We start from the raw sequence: 13,922 nt of genomic DNA on the forward strand, positions 1-13,922 counted from the left end.
GGGAATTTGCATTGAACGAAATATTGTGATTTGTTTAAAGTTGAAAATAATGAGCAAACAGAAAAACTTTGTATCAATGGGTATCATTATAATGTCGTGGGGCCTAGCAATACTGATAAGTAGTATAATGTCGGCGGTCAATGTTAATCGTTTTCATGACGCCAGAACGTGTTCATTAGATAGTATGTTTCAAGAACATAAATATAGAGCATTTGCGACATTCGGAATAGTTTTTGCCATTATCCAAGTTGGAGTTGTGGTTGCTATGATAATTTTACTGGGATTCCTTATTCAACATCACAGAAAAATGGTGAAATTGAATGTAAGAAAAATTAAGAAGTCTGACATACAAATATGCATAACATTAAGCATCGTGGCTTTTTTATTCTTTGCTGTAAACACTCCTATAACTGTAGTGTATCTACTAGATGGATTTCATACCGGTATGTCATCATCAAGAATTTTAAGAAATGTGTGCTTTTTGTTTGCTGGGATAAATTCGGCGATTAATCCATTCATATACATCTTCAACACAAAAAAACTACGAGATTTATTCCGACAAAGTTTTAATCACATTCGCTCTTGCAATAATCGTGTACATCCATAAAATAAATGAAGGATTGCGCTGATTGTTAAGGTGACGGTCTTTTTCACAGGCTACTTACAGTTTCAATGCTGTGACGAACATAAATCTTGAAGAAATGAAAATAATGCACATTGTGTTTTTATTTGTTTGTTCATCACTCATAAGTGAAGGATTGCGCTGATTATGGAAGTCACGATTCGTGTCCTTACATTTCCAATGCTCTGACGAACACTATCTTGCAGAAATTAACACTTAAGTATGTTCGCTCCTCTTGTTTTTGAATTTTTGCCAGATTTTCGGAATCCTCTGGTTTTATCCATGTATTGCATAAAAAATGTACCCATTAACCCCTACTTTTCTTTTCATTACATATAGTTTTAAAAGCCATATTTGAAAGTCTTATGAATATTTTTTCATGGTTTTTGAAACAAAAAAGCGGCCAACGTTAAAAGAATGAAAAATCTAGAGAGAATTATTTCCCGCCAAATTTTCAATGGCTTTTATTTCGTAAAACAAGCTCACGGACCCTTCATTTTTTTTTTTTTGCTTTTTTAGTTCCTTTATTTATATACTATCATTTTAGAATAGTTTTTTAAAAAAGCTTGTTATTTTGAAACAGAGTATCAAACATCCTTAATATCCGATCATATACATTTAACTGGAGGTGAGAGCGTACAAAACTTGTATAAGATAGTGATAGTTCTGTTTTGTTATGTTTATAATAAAATCTCTTTTTTCATTGGTAATTTAAGAAAGTATACAGTGATGCCTGCTTATGTGGCGAGTTCAAAACTTTAACTATTTTGCATGGTTAAAATTACGATATACCTTTCGTTTACAGACAAAATTTGGATAACTGACTTATCTTTTTTTTTAATATGTGGGTCAATGAGACACCATCCAAACGACAAAAATATCCCAATGACATCTGTAGAAGGCAGCATAAAGTCTTCAATAATAGACAATAGGTATTTATTAGTATGTAAATTTGACTAAATTGTCCCGATTCTATATAAAAGTTTGCATGAAAAGTTTTTCCTAAAATCGGAAGGCGGGTCTATGAAAAAAATCTCTTTCAACAATGTATAAGCCAGTCAATTTATCTTTTAAGCAATTGGTCTATCATGACTTTAGAAATTGGATTTCAGTTTATTATATTTGATACATTGTACATCCCTAACCCAGCTTTTATTTTAGAACAATGAAGACTTATATGACAACAGTGAAATCAGTATACGTTATTGTAAAATTTTAAAAAAAATCAATTAATATTCACGATAGGGTATCATTCTTGGTTGTGCTGTTTAACAACGTTGTTGATAACGTTTTTCTTCCAGTGGTCTGTGAATTGTTCATTCTTGTCAGGTTTAGCTGCAAACTTCAGATACTTGTTATTGTTTGTGTTTTGAGTGCTTTCTTTTAGCTCTTTGCTTACCATGTAAAGTTTATCCAAGAGCAATTGTCTTGTTTCGAATTTTAGTGGAGCCTCTGTGGCCGAGTGGTCTAAGTAGTCAAACTTCTGTATCAATAACCTGTCAACACTCAGGTTGCGAGGTCGAATCCCGCACTTAGCAGGTGCGCTCGACTCCAATCTTAATTTTCCTACCGAATGTCGTTGATTCTCTCTGGGCACTCCGGCTTCCTCCACCAATAAAAACTGACCGCCATGAAATAGCACAATAGTGTTGATTTGATTTGATTTTTTGTGTTTTAACGCCACTTGTAAGCACTGCTTTTGGGCTATTTCGTGGCGGCCAGTTTTTATTGGTGGAGGAAGCCGGAGTGCCCGGAGAACACCACCGACCTTCGATAGAAAAACTGACAATCCTAGTCAATTAAGATTGGAGTAGAGTGCACTTGCACGAGCGGGGTTCGAACTCACAACCTCAGTGTTGACTGGCTAGTGATTACAGTAGTAACTACTTAGACCACTCGGCCACCGAGGCCCCCAATAGTGTTGATAATGGCATTAAACACCAATCAATCAAACGAACTTTAGTAGCGATACACACCAAAAGACGTCGTCTAATTGTCCAAACCTCCAATAAGAAAAGGTGGTCGTGTAACACTTAGTTACAATTTTAAACAACTAGCATTGGTATCCTCATCACTTGACAGGCTCCGAAAGGTCGCAGGGAAAATAAAACTAAAAAATTAGCAACATATATATATATATATAAGTCTAAATTGAAAACAACGTTCAAACCTATGAATGCGTTGGATCATAAAAACCGCAATTTTTATACGTGTGCATGTAACAAATTTCGTTGTAGTGGGTTCTAAATACAGCACAAACAACATATTCTATTAATTTAAATATATATCCACATGTTCTAATAATTATATAATAGTATTAAATGAACGTAGCAAGAGGAATTCTTTACTGATGATTACACGGGTAATAAATAACAACAATTTTATAATACTTATTAACAAGGAATATAAATAAGTGAAGTGATATGTGGGGTCAAATGCAACTGAAACAATTAGCAGTTCACTGTTATCCTTGAAAACTTCTTGACAACATCATCATTTTCATCATATCCGACATTTCGAATTCTCCATTCAGTAGATACTGCATCATCATTAATCTCATGAACGGGTTCACCTGCTGTTTTTGCACGGGTCGGCCTGAAAATAATAACATGTAAATAATTATATAGAAAAAACATTTCTTTTTAAATTTGATAATACATGTATAACCAAATAACATTTAGCGAAATCAAGACAAATGGCTTTAAATATATAAATTCACAAAAGGTTGAAATTTACGCCATCAATATCTAATTAAATAATAGAGGGACGATGAAAATGAATTCATATCAGTTGTTGAACATTGGTTTGTGTATCCCTTTGCTTGTTCATCGCTAATTATGTATCCGTCTACATCTTCATCGCGAATTGTGTATCTGTTTGCTTGTTCATCGTGAATTGTGTATTCCTTTGCTTGTTCATCGCTAATTCAGTATCTGTTTGCATGCTCATCGCGAATTGTGTGTTTCTTTGCTTGTTCAGAGCTAATTGTGTATCTGTTTGCCTGTTCATCGCTAATTGTGTATTTATTTACTTGATCATCGTTAAATGTGTATCTGTTTATTTGTTCATCGCTAATTGTGTATCTGTTAGGATGTTCATCGCTTATTGTGTATCTATTTGCCTGTTCGTCGCTAATTGTGTATTTATTTACTTGATCATCGTTAATTGTGTATCTGTTTGTTTGTTCATCGCTAATTGTGTATCTGATTCCTTGGTCATCGCTAATTGTGTATCTGTTTGCATGTTCATCGGTAATTGTGTATTTCTTTGCTTTTTCATCGTTAATTGGCTGTGTATATGTTTGCTTGTTTATTGCCAATTATTAATATAAATAAGACGATGAAGTATGAGTGCCAATGAGACAACTATCCGTCAAGTCACAATGTGTAAAAAGTTAACAATTATAGGTAAAAGTATACGGCCTTCAACACGGATCCTTGGCTCACACTGAACAGCAAGCTATAAAGGGCCCCAAAAAGACTAGTGTAAAACAATTCAAACATGAAAACCAACGGTCTAATCTATATAAAAAACGAGAAACGTGTATTTATTTGTTTGTTCAATGTGAGTGTTTCTTCTAATTGTTTAAATAAAAACATTTCCTCCAACGACAAATTATAGTACCCAGTCCTCTGTTAGTTACAAACATCATTCTGTTTATGATGTTTAAGTTGTAAACTAGCGGCATATACTTTGTATTTACTCAAATCGTAACCTTGGTTAATAAAATTTTGGACGAAACAAGCTAAAACATGCGGTTATATGTGTATGCACATTATGAAATGATTTGTCCTTTGACTTACCAAAGCTGCCATTGGCTCTTTTCGGAAATACTCGGATTGCTGCTGTCTGTGTTTGGGCACATACCAATATAGAAGCTATTATGAAAACTACGAGTGGTTTACAGGATGCCATCTTGAAAACAAAAACAAAACAAGAAATGTTATTAAAAAAAAGTATGTTGATACCAATTAAACCATTACTTGCTAAACCCCCCGCGAAAACAAAGTTAAAGTAACACTTTATAAATTGGGTGCATTCGAAGCGCTTTTCTGGATATCTCTTCCTCAGAAACGCTCAAACCCCCAAATTTGTAAACCGAGAAATTCAATGTTTAAATATTTGAATACGTGAAAAGCTATTTGACCAAACGGGTACTACTAAGAACAGCAAGAGATCAACTTTGCCTGAGGGAGTTGAGACCTTAGTTCTAAATAATTTTTAAATGCATCAACAGAGAATTAAAAAAAAGTGTGTTATAAATCATATCAGTACCGAAGCATTGACTACTGAGCTGATGATACCCTCGGGGACTTACAGACCACCAGCAGAAGTTTCGACCCGGAGCTAGAATAATGAAAATACCCTGCACTTCAATCCGGTCTACATTGAAGAACCAACCAAATTATTGATATTTGGTTCTAGTCCTGAATATGCATGACATATTTGCAACTAGATCTTAAGCAAACATCAATTAATTAAACAATTTTATACTAGTAGTCTATACATGTATATTTTCTTTTTAATTATTTCGGATGTCGTAGCTTTTGACAGAGGACTTAATGAGCGGACCCAATTTCTCTGACTGAGGGACATGACCATCATCACAAGAGGTGTTTGTTAGGTAAAGTTGGAATGAAGACTTTAAATATGATGTCTCCTGTAGGGAAAGTTTAATTCTCTTTGCATGTTAAAGAACCGTTGCAAAAAATCCCCGAGAGGTCTGTGATTGGCTTGTTGCAATACAAAATGTCTGCCCCTATAATACATATTTTCTTTTAACATGCAGTGGCAGTCCATATATCCAGCTCTTCTTTCGTGTCTGCATTTAGGACCTACCAGCGTGTTTGGTGATCTATTCACGTTTTGAATATGTATGAAATATTTGCTACAAGACGTTAAACAATCATCGATCAATTAATTTTAGTCTGATAATGGGGTTAATTGCATTCAATTAATTGTAACTCTTTAATAGTTTCACCTAAGCAACTTGATGATAATACTAAAACTGGCAGTTCAGATTAAGCAGTTATCTATCCACATTGTAGAACCTAAAATCTGCATGCTTCATATCTCTAACTGAATACAGTTATTACAATGATCATATGTGCATGTTCAGTGGAAGTGTGTGTCATAATATTTTATGTCCTTATAAAATGCAAAATTCATGACAGCACGTGCTTCCCATGATAACACCACAACAGTGCATGCGAAAAACATATGATATAATTCGTGTTTTCATGGTTGTAGCATAAAAATGTAATAATAAATAAAGGCAACAGTAGTATATCGCTGTTCAATAGTCATAATTCGATTAAGCAAAAACAAATCCGGGTAACAAACTAAAACCGAGGGAAACATATCAACTATAAGAGGAAAACAACGGAACAACAGAAACTCTGAACTACAACAAAAGCAAACGCCAACATACATAGAAACGGGCTGTTGATAACAACTGCCATATTCCTGAATTGGTACAGGACATTGTAAGAAAACATGGTGGGTTGAACCTGGTTTTATGGGTAACCAAACCTCCCGCTAAAAATCGAATGCTTCTTTGTGTAATTTTATGGGGTTTTGAAAGGGTTGATCGTGTGCAAAACGTGCTTCGGTCAACGCTTTTACACCCCCAATAAAATTAAATAGAGCAACGCAGAATAAACTTTAGACGTATTGCGGTATTATGTGAGGTACGTCATTATTTTATGTGTCAAATGTTGTACAAGTACGAAGCTTGTAAACTTTAAATCGGTACCGAGCGTACGCTAAGTCAATAATTAGGACTCATACAGATTAAATTGGAATTTTCAAAACTTAAAAACAAATATATTCATGACCACAATGTTAGAATTATATATTCCTTACCACCTAAAGTGCAATATGGATGCATTTGATTTAAACAAGAATGCACAATGTGCATATTTATGTTTACGTAAAGAATTCTAATAATATTAAAGGAGTGATTCTAAGATACAGTGTATTGGGAATACTCAACGGCACATTGTACAACACTCTAGATTGTCAAAAATAATCAAGTGACAAGACATTAGACTAAAATTATATTCCTACATACAAGACCTGAAAACAGAAAATTACTTTGAGACAGAAAAAAATGTATCCAGCTGACAAGGTTATCTTACATATCACGACGCCATTAAGTTCGACTCAACCCGTCTTAAACTGATCCGTTTATACTCAGTTATAATAATAATATTTCCATTACTTAGATAAGTTCCTTCAGAATGGTTAACAAAAATCAATTTCATTGCAACTTTCTAATAGATCATTGAGCTCTAATGTCTGTCTTATGAATGTAGTAAAATGCATTAAATGAAACATTAAGCAAATAGATTAAAAGCCTGAAATGAATAATGAATTAAAGGGAAACCGTTTAATAGAGGTTTCTCAATATCTTACGAACGGACGAAACTCTACGTACGTATCGTTAAGGAGCAGTAATTTTGTTAAAATAAAATCCACGATAAATTTCTGCCGATATTACAGTGTGTTTCAAGACAACAGTTATCAATTTCATAGTCTTTTTTCAACCTTGCATTTTATTTTTTGTGGTTAAACATCAGTGTTCTAATTTATTTTCTGTTGTTGAATGTTGCGTATTCTTACGTTGTGTTTCGTTTGTTTACATGTCGAATATATGCGTTCGATTTATCTCCCTTATCCATTTAAAAAGAACATTGTTATGTAATGTTGATGTTAACAACAATCGGCGCGTCTGGTTTGTATTTGATTGATTGAGTGTTGGATGTAAAACGTTCAGTGGCAAGTATTCCATGAATTTCGCGACGAGATTAGCGTTTGATAAAGGATTGAAAAGTGATTAAGATGACACAAGTTTAGTATATTTCATTTATTATATCGACACATCCTTTATAAATATGGAACGAATAAAGGAGGAGTGTTTGGGTAAATACTGTCTCCTAGAATACAGCACCCAACTGGAAAGTCTTAATGTACACTAGGTCCAAGTGGTCCGACTTTCTGTAACGCATGAGTGTCATTTACGTGTTCGAGAGTATCTTGGATAAATATGTCGTGAACACCGCTATTTATTTAAAAGAAAATTATCTATTGGGATATTGAAATATAAAGGAAAACTCGATCAATCGTAAAGTAATCGATTTTTGTGTATTCTTGTTGAAAGTATGAGTGCTACAGCACTGATAGTTACATATTTTTTAAAAGCCACGGTATATTTTTCTAAAAGTCCATCCCCTTAGTAAAAAAAAAAAAATACAAAAATAATATCAGAAGAAAATATATAACCAGCATGCCATAAAAACTCCACAAAAACAAGAAAACAAAATTAATTATATATACTAAATTTTGTACGATAATAAAACATACACAAAAAGAATAAGAACGGCCATGAAAAAAACAACAAAAAAACTAAATACATAACAGTACATCTTTTTAAAGTTTTAATTGTTTTTTTTTTTAAATATTTATTTCAATGTTTCCCGTTAGTTATCTTCTTGAGTTTACCAGTTTAGCTAGAATATAAATCAATAATAATCATTTAGGGTGAAGAAGTGATTATGTGGATTTTAGAGTTGGGGCAACGAAGCGGTTATCCCGGATCCGAGGATTTTTTTTTGTTTCAAATTAAAAACTAGAGGCATTCACGCCTAGATTTGTATTAACTCATGTTTGCGGAAGACCTTCTAGCATTGATCTCATCCTTGATAAGATTAAAAAAAAATCCTATCCCCTTCCATTCCAAAGTCCTATATTTACCCTTTTTCACATAAATGTACTAAAAAATTCAAATGATGTTGTTATGCTTATCAAAATCTCTTGTACGATTGCTGCCCTTGGTCTAAATATTTTAAATTATATTCTTCCCCATAATTTTTTGATCAGTTAGATTTTTCAACTGTGTTGATTGAACCGTAAATTGTATATTATATATTATATATGTTGTGTACAAATTGTAATGTTGTACAAATTGTAATGTTGTACAAATTATAATTTGTACAGTATTTTTGTACAAGTTATCAGTATTTTGTGAATCCCTTTACATAACTAGATAAAATAAGCACAGTGTCTTTGGTTAAGCTTATCACTGTTTTATTTCCACAACTACATGCTACAGTCTTGCACATAGTACTGACAAAAAGTTTATACAAAAACACTAAAATATATTTTGTGGACATAGAATTTGGTATAAGTAAAAAAATAGAAATATAATCTTAACCAATCATGTGTCCTTATTTGTAGTTTTATGACATAGAGGACAGTGCTTAATGTTAGGTTGAAGTATATAAATTTGTGAGTAAAACACCGAACTGGATAATTATTGAAGGTAAACTTGTATCACATGGTGAAAGAAGGTGTGTGTCAAAATACTGATAACTTGTACAAAAACCCTGTACAAATTATAATTTGTACGAAATTACAACTTGTACACAACATATATATCACTCGTCAATATAATATGTCTACGACTCAAAATGGTCTTAAAAATACAGCATGTATATATATTTTTTTTATATATAAAAGACATTTTTCAAAGGGAAGAAGAACACAGCCGATAGTCCAATATTATTAAATAAATTAATGCTCCCTCTTTTCTCGTTACGGCAAGTTACGTGAAGTTAGGGCAATTTTCGTTCGTTCGTTAGATGTTGAGAAACCTCTACTACCCGGTACAATACTAAAGGGATGAATTTGCCGACTTTTCACGATAACACATGGTTAAAACTAAAAGAGATATAGTTTGGGTGTACAGGCTATTCTCGTTGTTGGCAGTTTAATTTCCCTTTTTAATGCAAACAAGAGAAACTATTCTGTAACTCTGTGAAGTCAAAAATATTCATATTAAGTACTTAGAAGCAAAAACGTATCCAATGGTGAATGATATTGCTATAATTTAGTAAAGAATTATTTTAGTATCAAACCTATTTCTCAGCGATAAGCTGTATAAAGTCTGTTTTTTTGTGCAATAAATCAAGCATGTAAATTCAACCAAACCGATATACTGTCTTGTGTTCTGTAAAAAGCATGGTCGTTTTGTCCTAAAACTAATGACCAAATCACAGCGAAAAGTTGTATAATTAAAAAAAAAACAGTTATTTCGTGTATATGCTATGATCCCAGTACATGTAACTGAAATTTATGATCGAATTAATAACTGAATTTCTGAGAGGTCATAACTGTAGATAGATTTTTAAATATCTGCATCAAAGATCGTTCTAGCTTTTTGTTTTTGATTTATTAAGTTTCGGTGCATTTGGAACTGGAACATGCTGTTTATTTTACACTAGGAAATGAGGTAAGTAGTCAGCAACGATATCAAACACAGAAATTGTGAAGATATTTTTCTTTTACAAAAGATATGAAAATGTTTAGATTACTCGATGTTTACCTATCTTTATATACAAAAAAAGAATATTTTGCAGCAGTTATAAAGAATATCCTTTTTAAGCCATGTTCAAATTGATTATTTTTAACAGTTTCGAAGATATTTAAAACGATGCTAATTGAATGCAACGTTTGCATTATGGCATTCATTTGTAAAACAAAACAAATTAAGTTCCTATTTTGTTCAAATTGTTGAAACTTGTATATTTCTATCAAATAATAACGTCATCGTGCATATACAATAAAATTGAAATCCTGAAAATCTTAGACCAAAATCATTAATATTCATGATCCTTTTATAGAAATTACATAAATAAGTTTTTTTAACAAAGTGCTGACTGCTTGATATTACTTCTGGACTAACAGTCTACCAACAGTGACAGTGATCTCTACCCATTTGAAGTCAATGAAACGATTTGAGTTGGAGTGTTTCTTATATACAGTGTACTACAGAATACTACTATCCAGAAAGTTTAAAGCTGATGAACAGAAATAAAACCATATTTGATACCATTTTCAATCATGTCTGGTTTATCTGTATATGAGAATAAAAATAATATAGTAACAGAATGTCATGTTGAACACAGGGGAAAACAATATTAAAGCAAGTAAAATTACTAATTTACTCTTAAAAAATAACTTTAGATATTGTAGAAGATTTCTTTCAAGATTGGTGTGTAATAAACCATGCTGATAGTAACACAATAATTATGAAGTTCGATGTTACATTGTAAGAGACTTGATTCATGTTTATCAATTAAGATAATATGATCTTAAGAAAAAAAACTTGTTTCGGTTTTACAAAACTTAAAAAATATAAATTTAAAAAAGAAGTGAATAATGCTTTATCATGTGAAGGACAAAATATAATAAACTGTTAACACCGAGATATGTCTCGCCTTTTTGTTATTTTGATAATGCAAATGTTGAAATTAAAATAGCAATACTTTAACATGTAAGTTATGCAAATATTCAAATTCAATGAACCATGACTGAAGGTAAGGACTAAACAATCTCCATGGAAAATGTCAAAGCTAATACAACTCGGCATACCAAATATCATTGACTTATCATAATAAGACGTTCCTTTAAACACAAACATTAACTTGTAAACTATGTAAATGTTTTAAAGTCAATAAACCATGATAAGGGGGTGGGGCTATATAATCTCTATGGAAATGAGACTTGCAAGTGCCAATACATTTGCATACCAAATATCATTGACTTAACATTAGTGGTTCATCTTAAACTAATCTAATCACAAACTAATACATATAAACTAAGCAAAAGTTTCAAAGTCAACAGACCATGACTGAGGGGTCAGGGTCAAATAATCTCCATGGAAATGAGATATGTCAATGCTTATACAACTGCATACCAAATATCATTGACCAACCGCTAGTGGTTCCCCTTAAACTGACCTAATCACAAACTGATACATGTAAAGTAAGCAAAAGTTTCAGAGTCAATAGACTATGACTGAGGGGGCGATTCCAAATAATATCCATGGAAATGAGATGTGCCAACGTTAATACAACTGCATACCAAATATCATTGACCTAATCACAAACTAATACATTGTTGACGCCGCCGCCGCCGCCGACGCCGGAAACAACCGGAAACAGCATACCTAGGTCTCGCTTTTTGACTCCGTCAAGGCGAGACAAAAACTGTTAGTTCTATAACATAGATACACCTCTTAAATTGTTGTTCCTGACAGCGAATGTCAGGTGTGCGCATTAACCGATAAATATTTGCAGTTGCATGAAAAAATATGGGAGTAATCAATAAATCATATAAACAAATTTGAATATAATAAAAAAACAAATGAACCATAACTATAACGTTGTATTATAACACGAAAGATTACAGCTGATAATTACAAAAATCAGGTGTTCATGAAAAGCCATTTGAGCCTACTACATTAGTGGCACCCGTTGTTTATGTTGCTCGTGGCAAGAACGATTTCGGCGAATCATATTCAATGCTGTCACATCGAGGAAAAGATAGAGCTGTGGCAAGTACAAATGGATATTACGCGTTGTCATCTATGACACAGCTATTCGATAACGTTCATGATGATGTCTGTAAAACTCACGAAATAGGACTTTACCATTAGGAACCCTTGTTTCAATATATTCCTTGTAAGAAGCAACCATCAATCCTCAATTACGATATTCAAGAAAAGAAAAGTAAACCGCGTGAAATTTCGTACCAGCTGGGAGATATTTACAGCAAGGCGCTGCTGGAATGTTGCAACACAGAAATGAAAAGTTAAAAAGGGGAAATTGAAATAGTACTGGTATTTTCTCGTAAATTTTAGTTCTTTACCGACCCTCATTATAATTTATATGGTTTGCTACTGTCCCCCTACGGATACATTATTATAGAAAAAATCCATAGGAGGTGAGGCCAAATGAATGAATCAGGTGAAATGTTTACAATCATTTTATTTATATTAATGTTTAATGTTAAAGCACATATCGGATTTCACTTACCTTAATTGTAACGGTTAGTCAATGAAAAGGTATATATATATTCTAATTTCTATGAAATTTAGTGCTAATTCAAGATAACCATGAAAATATAAATGGAATCATTGGAAAAGAGAAGGCAAAGTCTGTGACAAATGAAAGGTGTGTCTTAACCCGCCTTTACTGTCAATTTTATGGTGTAGACCAAGTAATGAAGCAGACTTAGGTGCATCTTTGGTATCATGTATTTTAAGGTTAAGGGGATGCACAAACATGTCTGCAATCAAACAAGTTCCTAATTCATTCATTTGGCCTCACCTCCTATGGATTTTTTCTATAAAAAACAACAAGGTGAGCTCAATTTACAGATATGTATTAGTTCTTGTTAATTGCCCCCAAAGATCAATGTTTTACTATGAACTCCAGTTTCGAAATTATCCACAATAATAATCATAAAATAATAATCATAAAATGAGCTTATTAAGGAGTGCTAATTTCGATGATAACTATGTTCATGTGAAAAAGGGATATAAAAAAGCTCATCAAAGATACCAGGACTTATAATTTTGAAACCATATAAATATTTAATGGTGTAAAAGCTTATAAGATGACGCAAATTATATGTGAATTGTTATGCTAAATATTCTTGCTACATGTACAAGTAAATACGCACTTTAGCAAGGGTGAATAGTAAATTACTTAACGCTTTTACAAGAACAAGTATGTAATATGTCTTTAGAAAACACATTCAGAGCGATATTTTTGTTCGCCGTAAAGACTCGCCAGACTGTCAAATTGTCTTTCCTAATGCCATGAATTATAAATGAATGAGCTACTAAGATAAGAAGTTGGACAGAATCATTATAGTACAATGATAAGTTTATCCACGTTTGTAGTATAAATAGTCACTGTACGAGAAGCAATGAAATTATAAGAAAATTAAATACAGTCAAATGAAATATATAATGAATAAAATATGAGCCTTAAATTGAGAGATTTGAATTAACTAGAGAAAAAATAAATGCACTTATCATAAATATATTTACCTACCTTTCATGCAAGCAAGTTAAAACTGTGGAAAATAATTTACTGCTGGTTAAAACATTTTCGTGTTTCCAGTCCAGTAAGTGCATGTCAATAAAATTAATAGCGACATAAGGATTTTGCAAAAAAACTACAAAATATCCCAAAATAATGAACGTGACAACAGTAATACACGATTCCATATTCCGCCGAATAATTGTTTCATGTCATAATAAGTATTAATATGCTGTCATTTGTGGCGGTAATTAATTATATATTTCCTCTAATTGTTTATTTATTGTTTGTAAAACAGATAAGGACTACAACATGAACATGTTGTTATTTTAGATTACAAATAATGCACAAAGTATACACACCTTTTCTTTGGACGAAGTCGTAAAACGTTAGGTGTATATCAATAA

General features: G+C 32.4%; 1 long non-coding RNA gene across 1 annotated transcript; it reads right to left on the reverse strand.

Annotated features, from left to right (window-relative positions):
- Positions 1 to 2,880: 2,880 nt before the first annotated feature.
- On the reverse strand, positions 2,881 to 13,621 carry LOC127720978 (uncharacterized). The gene is made up of 3 exons (XR_007991014.1): positions 13,528 to 13,621; positions 4,426 to 4,537; positions 2,881 to 3,217 (listed from the first exon to the last, which is right to left on the reverse strand). It is a non-coding gene; the product is annotated as an uncharacterized LOC127720978 (long non-coding RNA).
- Between the last annotated feature and the right edge of the window lie 301 nt (positions 13,622 to 13,922).

Source organism: Mytilus californianus, unplaced genomic scaffold (assembly GCF_021869535.1).
Source record: "Mytilus californianus isolate M0D057914Y unplaced genomic scaffold, xbMytCali1.0.p SCAF_11, whole genome shotgun sequence".
Lineage (NCBI taxonomy): Eukaryota > Metazoa > Mollusca > Bivalvia > Mytilida > Mytilidae > Mytilus > Mytilus californianus.